The sequence below is a fragment of the Heterodontus francisci genome, chromosome 14 (assembly GCF_036365525.1).
Source record: "Heterodontus francisci isolate sHetFra1 chromosome 14, sHetFra1.hap1, whole genome shotgun sequence".
NCBI lineage: Eukaryota > Metazoa > Chordata > Chondrichthyes > Heterodontiformes > Heterodontidae > Heterodontus > Heterodontus francisci.
In genome coordinates, this window is record NC_090384.1 from 92,075,932 (window position 1) to 92,088,324 (window position 12,393).

Below are 12,393 nucleotides of genomic sequence, written 5' to 3' on the forward strand. Positions count from 1 at the left end.
AATAACCATGAGTAACGTGTCCAAGCAGGAAAAAATCCTGGTATTTACTGACTTCCAAAGGTATGTTCCCTCTGGCACTACATGGCCTCATTCAAAGCCTTCTTCCAAAACCTCTGCCGATCTGACTGATTAGTGCCCCGACCAACTCTGGCTATCAACATTTCAAAGCAACTTTTGACACAGTTCTAAAAAGAATCCTTGCATGTCTGTAGTACTTTATTATGCCAAAGAAAATTTATGGCAGTGCAGAGACTATCATAATGTAAGCAGGTCAGCTGCATTTTGAGGAGACTGGTTGAGGCAGCAATGTTGGCCTGGGAGAACTCATCAAATAGTGCCATGGATGGGCTAAGGGTATATCAATGTCTCATTGGTAAGGATAGAACCCTCAACAATGCGATTTTCTTTTGGTACTCGATATTTATGATATCACTACAACAACGAAGATTTGCATTTATAGTGACTATAATGTTGAAAATCGTTCCAAGACACTTTGCTGAGGTGAAAATGGGCGTGAAGACACAGAAGAAGATAATAGGGATAACTAAAAGCTTTTACATACAATTACATAGAATGAACAAAACAGACTCAGGCCAGTTGTCCCGACTGATCTATGCTGACACTTATGCTCCTCACAAACCTCCTTCCACCCTACTTCATCCAGCCTTATCAGAATATCCTTCTATTCCTTTCTCCCTCGTGTGTTTCTTTAGCTTTGTATTATATGCATCTATGCTTCAACTACTCCTCACGGTAGTGAGTTCCACATTCTCTGGGTAAAGAAGTTTCTCCTGAATTACCTATTAGATTTATTAGAGATTATTTTATATTTATGGCCCTTATCTTTTGTCTCCCACACAAGTGGAAACATCTTTTATACGCTTACCCTATCAAATCCTTTCTTAATCTTAAAGACTTTTAGGTCTTTGTCAAAGAGATGGGTTTTAAGGGAAAGCATTAAAGGAGGACAAAGAGATAGGAAGGTGTAGGAAATTAACAAGGGCATTCTAGAGCATGCAACCTGGATGGCGGACAGCATAGCCACCAGTGGTAGGATGAAGGGAGGGAGGGAATGCATAAATATACAGAGTCAGATGAACTGAGAGTTCATGGCAGGGAGGGGGTGGTGGTGTAAAATTGAACGATTCTAACCTCTTGTGAGGTCAGGTAATGAGGATGGACCTCAGAAGGTGAAGTTGCGTAGCAGGATCTGAGCACAAAGAAAAGAAGAATTTGATTGACTGTAAAGCTTGTCCATAATAGCGTAAAGGTGTAGCTGTGTCATGAAGACATTACACACCATCTCATTCATGATACTACTAAATTTCATGTCATTGTTCCTGTCAAACATGGCATCCTGTGCACCTTTGTGGAATGTTAATGTGTCACTGAAAAAATAATTTTCGCATATAAATGGGTCAACCATAACCAGTCAAGTATAAAGCCCTGATCTCAAGACCTCATGCATCATACAAGGTGTGCTATCCTAAATACTCCTCTTTCCTGTGACTCAATGGGCAGCACTCTTACCTGCTCAGTCTGAAGATTGTGGGTTCAAGGTCCATTCCAGGGACTTGAACACAAAAATCTAGTCTGAAACATCAGTGCAATACTGAGGGAATGCTGCACTTGGTGTGGTCTTTTGGAAGAGATATTAAACCAAGGTGTTTTCCCTCACTTAAAAGAACAAACTGCACTATTCGAAGAAGAGCAGGGGAGCATTCCCTAGTGCCTTGACCAATATATATCCCTCAACCAACATTGATAAAAACAGATTATCTGGTCATTATCATATTGCATATTGCTGTTGGTGGGACCTTGCTGTGTCCAAACTAACTGCTGTGTTTCCTATATTGTAACAGTGACTGCTCTTCAAAAAATACTTCATTGTCTGTAAAATGTTTTGGGATGTTCCTGAGGTCATGAACAGCACTATATAAATGCACGTCCTTCCTTCCTATTTAGCTACATGTGTCTTGCACACTTTAGCTGCAGCTTCTGACAGATGGCACTGACCCAACCAGCTGCAATCTGAAAGTAAACGTTTTGGGATTCACTAAGGCTAGTAGCTGGAAAGATCCAGTAACGAGGACTCTTGCTTGCCACTGACATTAGTAAACCCAAGCAATATTACTCTCAGCTTGCACAGCTGGACTGGAAGTACTAGCATGGCTTTTGGTGCAACATAAAAGCGGCTTTTGATTTTCAAATTTCTTACTATTCAAGTGTGTGTTTCTGGTGGCTTTTCTTAGAGGGTTTAAAATAATATGGGCTTAATAAATTTGATTCAGAGTTGTATTTGCTAAGTGAAAGGCACAAACTTTGCCCAAGGCATTTGTCAATAAGAGAAATTTATGAATAACCTTTTCTCACCAGCATTGTCATTTCTACTGCAAGCAAAAAAGAAGTTTTTAATCAATGCTGTCTTTATATTTCTGAAATGTTGAGCTCTCAGCATTGGGTGTGCACCTTTGCCACTTGAATATGTTACCCTGCAACCAGACTCCATTCCACTCTTGCTGTGTGGTGGAATATGGGAGAGGTAGATTAGCAAACTGAGCAATTCATATTCAACAGTGGGTCTGACACAAGGTCACAGACAGTTGCTAAATACATGGCTTGCAATTTCAATCAATATTTTTTCTTCAAATGCACATTTTAGAGTTTGTGTTATGTTGAGAACAGAAACTCTTGTGAAGGAAGGGAAGGAATGTTTAACCCTGTCTGGTAGAATCTGGTAGAAATCAAAAGAATGAAAATTGGGGGAGGGGGGGGGGGGGGGGGGGGGGTGGGATCCATTAAGGGCAAGTGATCGTTCTGCCAGCTTATCATCCAGGCAGCAAGGTTGAAACTGACTCCCAAAGGATTCTGCTGCCATATTTTACATTTTCCAAAGGGACAGGGCCGTGGATAATACTGTATGAAAGATTTGAATTTATGTGGTCTATGTTTTCTACAACACAGCAGCGAATACATTTCAAAAGTATTTCATTGGATATCAAGTGCTTTGGGATGTCCTGAGGTTGTGAAAGGCCCTACAGAATCATAGAATCACAGATCACAGAATCACAGAATCACAGATCACAGAATCACAGAATCACAGATCACAGAATCACAGAATCTATGATTCTGTAGGGCCTTTCACAACCTCAGGACATCCCAAAGCACTTGATATCCAATGAAATACTTTTGAAGTGTATTCGCTGCTGTAATGTAGGAAACATAGAACAGCCAATTTGCACACAGAAAGATCTCACAAGCAGCAATGAAATAAATGACAGGATAATCTTTTGTAATGATGTTGATTGAAGGATAAATATTGACCAGGAGACTGGTGAGAATTCCTCAGTTCTTCTTTGAAATATTGCCAAGAGATCTTTTACACCTGCCTGGGAGGCCAGATAGGGCCTCTCTTTAAGTCTCATCTAAAAGATGGCACCTCTAACAGTGCAGCACTTCCTCAAAGATATTTATTTCCTGTCTGTTTCTTTGATCTTGATGACCTGACCTCAATGAAGGACTTTTCTCAGCGCTTAACCTCAGAATATGCCTATAGAGACCACTTTCTCACACCAGGAATTTGAGTAGAAGCTGCCTAGGGTACACACATTTTTTTCTTAACAGTTAAGCATCACAACTATGTTCCTGGTCTCAGATTACCAATGAGCAATGCCATGGGTGATCAGCCAATAATGTTACCATACTTGCACCGTCCAGGAGAATAATGGGGTGGGGGAAGGGGGACTTACAAAAATTGAGGCAATCTCAGATTCAGTGAGCAAAAGTAAAAAATGTAATCACAAAAATAAGCAGGACCACTAACTTAATGTACAATAAAAGACCTCTAATGATAGGAGCATTATGTATATATGATTCTGTGAGAAGCATGGTCTAATTGTGTACTGGAATTGGTGACTGTGAATCTATCTTGCTTATAGCACATAACCTTCCATGACATGACCCTCATTTTGATGATCTTCAAGGTTATGCATGATTAAAACCCCATAGCCCCTCTTGCATAACAAACACGGATGCTTTATATAAGGAATAGGTCATGTTCTGGGAATTTGTGTTATTTTTCAGCTGCTCTGTGAGTTTCACAGGGTGTAGAAATTACCCAGAGATTTGGAATAATGGTAACAGTAATGATTCTACGGAAGTTCATCTCTATTGTTAATTTTTGTAATTTGATATATGGGATGCAGTTTTTTAACACATGCAGTAAATTATAGTCACAATTTTATCATTATCTGATGTCTGTACCTCACACTTTACTTTAAAAACAGCAGTGCATCCACACGAACATATTGTGGTTTTTTTTATCCAGTCACAATAGGTGGATGTTGCTGGCAAGCCAGCATTTATTACCTATCCCTAATTGCCCTCAGCCGAGTGGCTTGCTAGGCCATTTCAGAGGGCAGTTAAAAGTCAACCACATTGCTATGGGTCTGGAGTCACATGTAGGCCAGACCAGGTATGGACGGCAGATTTCCTTCCCTGAAGGACATTTGTGAACCAGATGGGTTTTTACAACAATCCAGTAGTTACATGGTCACCCTTACTGATAGCAGCTTTTTACATTAAATTTATTAACTAAATTTAAATTCCCCAGCTGCCATGGTGAGGTTTAAACTCATACCTCAGGTTATTAGTCCAGGTCTGTGGATTGCTAGTCCAGTAATATAATCAGCTTCCATTTGCTTAAACGGTAATTTGATTTGTGTTATGTTGTGTTCATGGCTCGTTTTGCTAATTAAATGAAGGCTAAGAACAGCAGCCTGGAACCAATGACACTTGTTGGTAAAATCGAAAAACAGATGACTTTTTAAAAAAAAGCTAAATCTTTAGTCTCTCCACAACTTTTTTTCTTTATTATCCCCTCCCTTAGCTGACTCAACCTGTTTTCTCTCTCTTTCTATACTTAATCTAGATACTGACAAGTTCACTCTCTGATTCTCCACCCTCATACCACGCTCAGTTTCCAGGCTAGAGCTACACAATGCTTCTCAGCTGACAGACGCCTTAGTTTATGTCAGAGCAGCCAATTCTCTGTATCGAGATGTGCCTCTGAGTCAGAAGGTTGCAGGTCCAAGCTTGAATCGGCATTTTAACACCTAATCTAGGTTGGCACATATAATGTCAGCTGACACTTCCTTGCAGTGCCAAGGGAGAGCTGCATTGTTGGAGGGGCTGTCTTTCAGATGAGACATAAACTGAGGACCAATCAGCCTATTCAGGTAAAAGTCCTATAGAACTGTTGCAAGAAGAGTGAAGAGTACTTCTGATATATAACAAATTTGATAACGCTCCTGTAAAGTGCCTTGGGACATTTTACTACATTAAAGGGACTATTTAATGCATGTATTTAATGTTGTTGTTGTCCTGGTCAATATGTTTGTCTCAAGCAAAGAGAAAAAAGATTAGTTAGCTATTCGTCTAAGTGCTGTTCATGGCATCCTGCTGTGTGCACATGGCTGACTTCTTAACAAGTTACTCCACTTCAAAGGACTTTATTGGAAGTGAAATGCTTTGTGATGCCCTGCAAATTGTAATAATGCACTGTCAGGTATATTTTTTGAAGTAATGCTGCTGACATAGAGCGGGGGAGTTTTTCCAAGCCCTTGGAAGCAGGTTTGGAGGCAGTCGCGGGTGGGCAGGGAAGGGGTGCGGTTGCTGAGAAAATGAGGAAAAAATGCCTTTGGACAGGAATGCTGCCTCCTCCCGCTTTTCCCAGAGGTGGGTTGTGTGCCCAGCAGGCAACCCACCTAACAGGGGCTGGAAGCTAATTGACTGCTGGCTCATGTTGCATCCTATTGATCCTATTGCATGCCATAGGGCTTGTTATTGAATCAATTGGCATCCATTTTGCAGGAAAATGGTGTCTTACCAACCGCACACAGGACTCCCACAGTGTCGACAGCTCACCAACTCACAAGACACAAGTGCACAGTGGGAGGTTGGAGTGGCATGAAAGTAGCAAAACAACATGCAATCTGAATATTAAAGGTGCAAGTCTGTAAGCTTGAGGTCATCCACAGGCAAAGGCTTGCCATTGCAAGAGTAGCTCCTGGCGACTGCTGTCCCAAACAGTGCTCGGGGTGCAGAAATGGCTGCTGGTTCCTCAGCCTTCTCTCGTGCCCATCTAGTTCCACCATCCTTTGTGCCACTTACCTCGGCAGCACTCTCAGTGCAGGCACAGTGAAGGGTGTTGGCCGCCCTTTAAATCGGGCGTGCTGATTCACCCTCTCACTTCCTCAACCTGCCCGCTGTTCCTAATTGAATGCCTCCTGGAAGATTGAACTCTCAGTCCCGCTACTGTGACGATCGGGTTTGCAATCCGAATATTGTTTCGATGTCCAGAAAAAAGACTAAGGTGAGAAAATTCATCCCAGAGTTTCATGCATCACTGGAATGCATCTTGATAATTATTAGTTTCCATGTCTAACTCCAGATGTGCACTCTGTCGATTGAAGGCCTGTGCTAGGAGGCTTAATTTATAAAATTTGTACTCTGATATCCCTATCTCAGTAACCTCCTCTAGCCCTACAGCCCTCTGAGAACCTCATGTTCATCCAGTTCTGGTCTTTTGTGCATCCCAATTTCCTTCGCCCCTCCATTGGCGGCCATGCTTTCAGCTGCTTAGGGGGGGAATTCCCTCCCTAAGGTAAGTTATTCACTTCGGTAGGAAAATAAAAAAGCACAACATTTTTTTGAATGGTGAATTTTGAATGTTTAAGGTGGTGGATGGGGTGTAGATAAAGCGGGCTGCTTTGTCTTGAATGGTGTCAAGCTTCCTGAGTGTTGTTGGAGCTGCACTCATCCAGGAAAGTGGAGAGTGTTCCATCACACTCCTAACCTGTGCCTTGTAGATGGTGGACAAGCTTTGGGGAGTCAGGAGATGGGTTACTCACTGCAGAATTCCCAGCCTCTGACCTGCTTTTGTAGCCACTGTATTTATGTGGCTGCTCCAGTTCAGTTTCTAGTCAATGATGATAGTGTGGGATTCAGCAATGAAAATGCCGTTGAATGTCAAGGGCAGATAGTCAGATTCTGTCTTGTTGGAGATGGTCATTGCCTGGCACTTGTGTGGTGCAAATGTTACTTGCCACTTATCAGCCGACGCCTGAATGTTGTCGAGGACTTGCTGTATATGGACGTGGACTGCTTCAGTATCTGAGGAATTGTGAATGGTACTGAACTTTTTCCTAGGCTGGTCTGGTGAATAAGCTACAACTTTGGCCCATGGTTAAAAGAACAGTTGGGCCCCAATGACATCATCGAGGCCCAAGAAGCTGGTTAAAATTGCAGGCAGTGGGATCTGTGTGAGGTGTCAATGAGTGAGTTTCCTGGGTGGTTCTAACCCACTCAAACCAGTTTCTATGGAGTCGGTAGGGCTAAATTCACCCCTGCAGTCTCATTACTGAGACTACTGATTTAAACCTTCCAAGGCAAATTGATGAAATCGTGGAATTCGAGTCCCAAAGCATCTGTAAAAATTCAGCGGTCCCATTTAATAAAAATAGAATTTGACTGCTTTAGTCACTGCTAGTCAATGGCCTTTATTGTAAAAGGATGGAATTGCAGAATGTGATTCCCAAAACGCTGGTTAAAAAACAACTTAGGATGCCATATAATAAAAACAGAATTTGACTCATTTGGTCACCATAAATCAGTAGCCCTGGTGATAACCTAGGGCACAATTCGCCATCTGCTGAACTGAGTGCAACCCAGTCTGAAAAGAAGTTCAAAACACAGTTAATGACCATTTTGAACAATACTAATTCATGTTTTGTGCAAATTGTGTGATCCTTACCGATCCAGAAGCAAATTCAAACCCAAAATCTGTCTCAATCTGAATTCCTTTTTTGTGTTCCACTCTTGAGCCAGAGCTACCTAACTGATTTGTGAGCTGCACACTGGACATTTCTATCAAATGTCTGTCCTGTAAAACAAGCACAAGGAGGTTCAATGTCTACTGCAATGTTACTATTGTAAAGGATCAGTAAAAAGTGGAGATCATTGTCAAATTTGAGTGTGAGTTCAGCTGATGGAAACTTATTAAAACCTTGTCAATTTGGACATAGATGTACTTAATGTAACTACATTTTTAACAATTGACATTCAATGTGAATCAAAATGTAAAATGTCTCTTTGCACATGGATAACATAATTTTTCTGTGTTGCCTCACTGAAAAATTTCCCTTCACCATTGCTGGGATTTAGGATTGGGTGCCTCTTTAAGAAGGGTAGATTTAGTTTTTTTTATTTTATTTATTATAAATTAATTCTGGTAGTTGATGATCCCTTTGTTAATGTGGTCACTTTCTTACAGTACATTCAGTTTCCCTGGTAGCTTATAGAGGGGACACATCTGATCTGCAGCACAATATGATTGCTGGCAATTTAGTTGTGGAAGGTGAAAGAAGTGGAAGCGGTACTGGGGTGATGTTTGTTTATGGACTTGCCTGTCTAATGAGCTCTGGTAATGTAAGTAGTTTCTGATTCCCTCCATAAACCTCTCCAACTCTACCACTCTCCTCTAAGATGCCCCTACCTCTTTGACTAAGTTTTTGGTCACCTGTTCTAATAACTCTTAATGTGACTCGGTGTCAAATTTTGTTTACTAGCGCTCCTCTGAAGCACTTTGAGACATTTTACTATAGGTTAAAGGCACTATACAAATGTAAGTTTTGTTGATGTTCCAGGCTATAATTTAACTTTAAGCCTCAAATAGAATTTTGAGAGGATGGACTGTTGGTGCACACTGATGGTATGTTTGTCATAATTTGTTTTTGGAGGAATTGTGGTTAAGAGTACAATTATGACAGGTAATGAACATTATTTGATTCTGCAAAATGTAGGGAAATAAGTTGGCCATTGGATTGAGTGCTGTTTGGATATCTAAGCAGTCTGTTGGAAAGGAGGAATATCCTTCAGGACCAGAACAGAATGTAGAAAGTCACTTACCATTGGAGATTTGTAGAGCTACACCAGCCTCAGAATATCCTACAATTGTGATAGAAACAAGTAGCAGGGATCTATGTCCCATTACAACACCCATTTGCCTTGCACCATCTTCCCTTTTGTCATTTTATCATTCCTATCATCCGCCCTATCACAGACATTCCCCTTTTGTTCTTCCCCACTCCCTCTTTTCCTGCCTCTTTACTTGCTTGAAACTGGTTACATCTCCAACGTATTCCAGTTCTGATGAAAGGCCATCAACCTGAAATGTTCACTCTGTTTCTCTCTCCACCGATGCTGCCAGAACTGCTGAGTATTTCCAGCATTTTCTGTTTATATTTCAGATTTCCAGTCTCCGCAGTATTTTGCTTTTGGATCCATGTCACCTCCTGTCCTACCTTTGACCCGGTTAACTAACTGCTGTATAATAACCTCCATAACTCCCCACAAAGAGACCGCGAGCATCCTGAAAAAAGGCTGCGCCTGGCATCATAGTAGCTTGCATGATTCAATCTTTTTTCTTTGACTTCAGTCAAGAAGGGCCCTGCTGAGAGTCAGCAGGCTGGTCCTCAGCACTGTCCCTGGATGGTAACACCCACCTCAATATAAACATAACACTAAAGGCAAAGAAAAGTGTGGAAGAAATCGAAGTAAGCTGGACTCATGTCAGACCACAGTATAGACACAGACACATATTCACTTAGACACAGACAGAGCCCATTGGCTCAAATGCAGTTAGACATGTCAAATGTCATGGTGCTGTCATGTAACTTTAATAGATGAATCCGCATGTGCAGGCAGAGAGAAGCTGCATCAGTTACAATGTGGCCTGTTATTGGGTATGCTTGATGGTTGCAGTTTAAATGAACTTATTTTTGGTTGTACATCGGCCAAGTTAGTCCGTATGTCAAAACTCGGGTGTATAAATTATCAGATGTGTGCTTGCATGAGCTTGTCAAATGTTTGAAGTGGATGCATACACAAATGCATTTTATTTCTGTATGGCAGATATTGTGTAGATACAGTGCACCGAATTGGGTAGGTATAGCTGGTAAATTAGAACAATTATGGCGACAAAACCCCTGATCATATCCACTGTTCCAGTTCTAGAATGATTCTGACAAGGTATCTGCTTAATCATAGAACCATAGAATGGTTACAGCACAGAAGGCGGCCATTCGGCCTATTTTGTCCATGCCAGCTCTCTGCAAGAGCAACTCAGCTAGTCCCACCCTCCTGCCTTTTCCCTATAGCCCTGCAATTTTTTTTCTATTCTGATAATTATCCAATTCTCTTTTGAAGGCCTCAGTTGAATCATCCCTCACCACACTCTCAGGCAGTGCATGTCACATCCTAACCTTTCGCTACATAAAAGAGTTTTTCCTCATGTCTCCTTTGGTTCTTCTGTCATTTATCTTAAATCAGTGTCCTCTGGTTCTCAACCCTTCCAACAATGGGAACAGTTTCTCTCAATCGACTCTTCCAGATCCTCATGATTTTGAACACCTCCATCAAATCTCCTCTTAACCTTCTCCTCTAAGGACAACAACCCCAGCTCCTCCAATCTATCCAAGGAACTGAAGTTCCTCATTCCTGGAACCATTTTCGTAAATCTTTGTTTTTATTCTTTCGTGGGACGTGAGCATCGCTGGCAAGGCTGGCATTTTTTGCCCTTGAGAAGGTGGTGGTGAGCTGCCTTCTTGAACTGCTGTAGTCCATCTGGTGCACCCTCTCTAATCCCTTCATATCCTTCCTAAAGTACGGTGCCCAGAATTGGACACAATATCCCAGTTGAGGCTGGTGCTTCGATTTGTAAAGCTCAGGATTCCGTATGCCTTATTAGCCGCTTTCTCAATTTGCCCTGCAGCCTTGAACAATTTGTGTACATATTGCCCCAGGTTCCTCTGCTCCTGCACCCCTTTTAGAAATGTGTCCTTTATTTTATATTACCTGTCTTCATTCTTCCTATCAAAATGTATCACTTTACACTTCTATGCATCAAATTTCATCTGCCATGAGTCCGGCCAATCCACTAGCTTGTCTATGTCCTCTTCTAGTCCATCGCTATCCTCCTCAGAACTTTCATGTTTTGGGTCATCTACACATTTTGAAATTGTGCCCTGAACACCAAAGTCAAGATCATTAACATCAATCAAGAAAAGTAGTGGTCCTAATACTAAACCCTGGGGAACCCCACTGTATACCATCCTCCAGTCTGAAAAACAACATTTCACCACTTCTCTCTGTTTCCTGTAACTCAGCCAACTTCATATCCATGCTGCCACTGTCCCTTTTATTCCATGAGCTACAACTTTGCTGATAAGCCTTTTGGAAGGCCATGTACACTACATCAACTACAGTAGATGATTTAAAAGCCCAAATAGAGGTAAATGTGTATGATCTAATTGCTATGTGGCACAGTGGTTAGCACCGCAGCCTCACAGTTCCAGCGACCTGGGTTCAATTCTGGGTACTGCCTGTGTGGAGTTTGCAAGTTCTCCGTGTCTGCGTGGGTTTTCTCTGGGTGCTCCGGTTTCCTCCCACAGCCAAAAGACTTGCAGGTTGGTAGGTAAACTGGCCATTATAAATTGCCCCTAGTATAGGCAGGTGGTAGGGAAATATAGGTGGGGATGTGGTAGGGAACATGGGATTACTGTAGGATTAATATAAATGGGTGGTTGATGGTCGGCACAGACTCGGTGGGCCGAAGGGCCTGTTTCAATGCTGTATCTCTAAACTACATTACCCTCATCAGACCTCTCTGTTACCTTATTAGAAACCTCAATCAAGTTAGTCAAACACAATTTGCCTTTAACAAATCTATGCTGGCCTTCCTTAATTAATTCACATTTATCCATGTGACTATTAAGTTTGTTGTGGATTATTGTTTCTAAAAGGTTAAGCACCAAGGTTAAACTGACTGACCTGTAGTTGCTAAGCTTATTCTTACACCCTTTTTTGAACAAGGGTGTAACATTTACAATTCTCCAGTACTCTAGTACCACCCCTGTATCTAAGAAGAATTTGAAGATTATGGCAATTACCTCTGCAATTTCACCCTTACTTCTCTCAGTATCCTTGGATGCATCTGATCTGGTCCTGGAGACTTATCTGCTGCTTGTTTTAAAGTGATATGTTGGCCTGGTGGGTTCTGCTGATTTGCTGAATTTGCACTGCTAACTGAAGACCAGGTTTCAGCTTATTTCAGGTCCTAAGTGGGGCAATATGTCACGTCTAAAGTTGGACAATATACATCAAAAAATATATTCACATTTTCTAGGACTGTATTGTTCCCTCTAAAATCTAGGACCAAAATGTCTAAAGTGGGGTGAAACTCCAGTCTTTATTTTAGTGAAAATTGTTGAAAGTAGCAATCCAACACTTTATACTTGTATTACATTTATTAAGTGTAAGTTTAGCTCTTAGTCA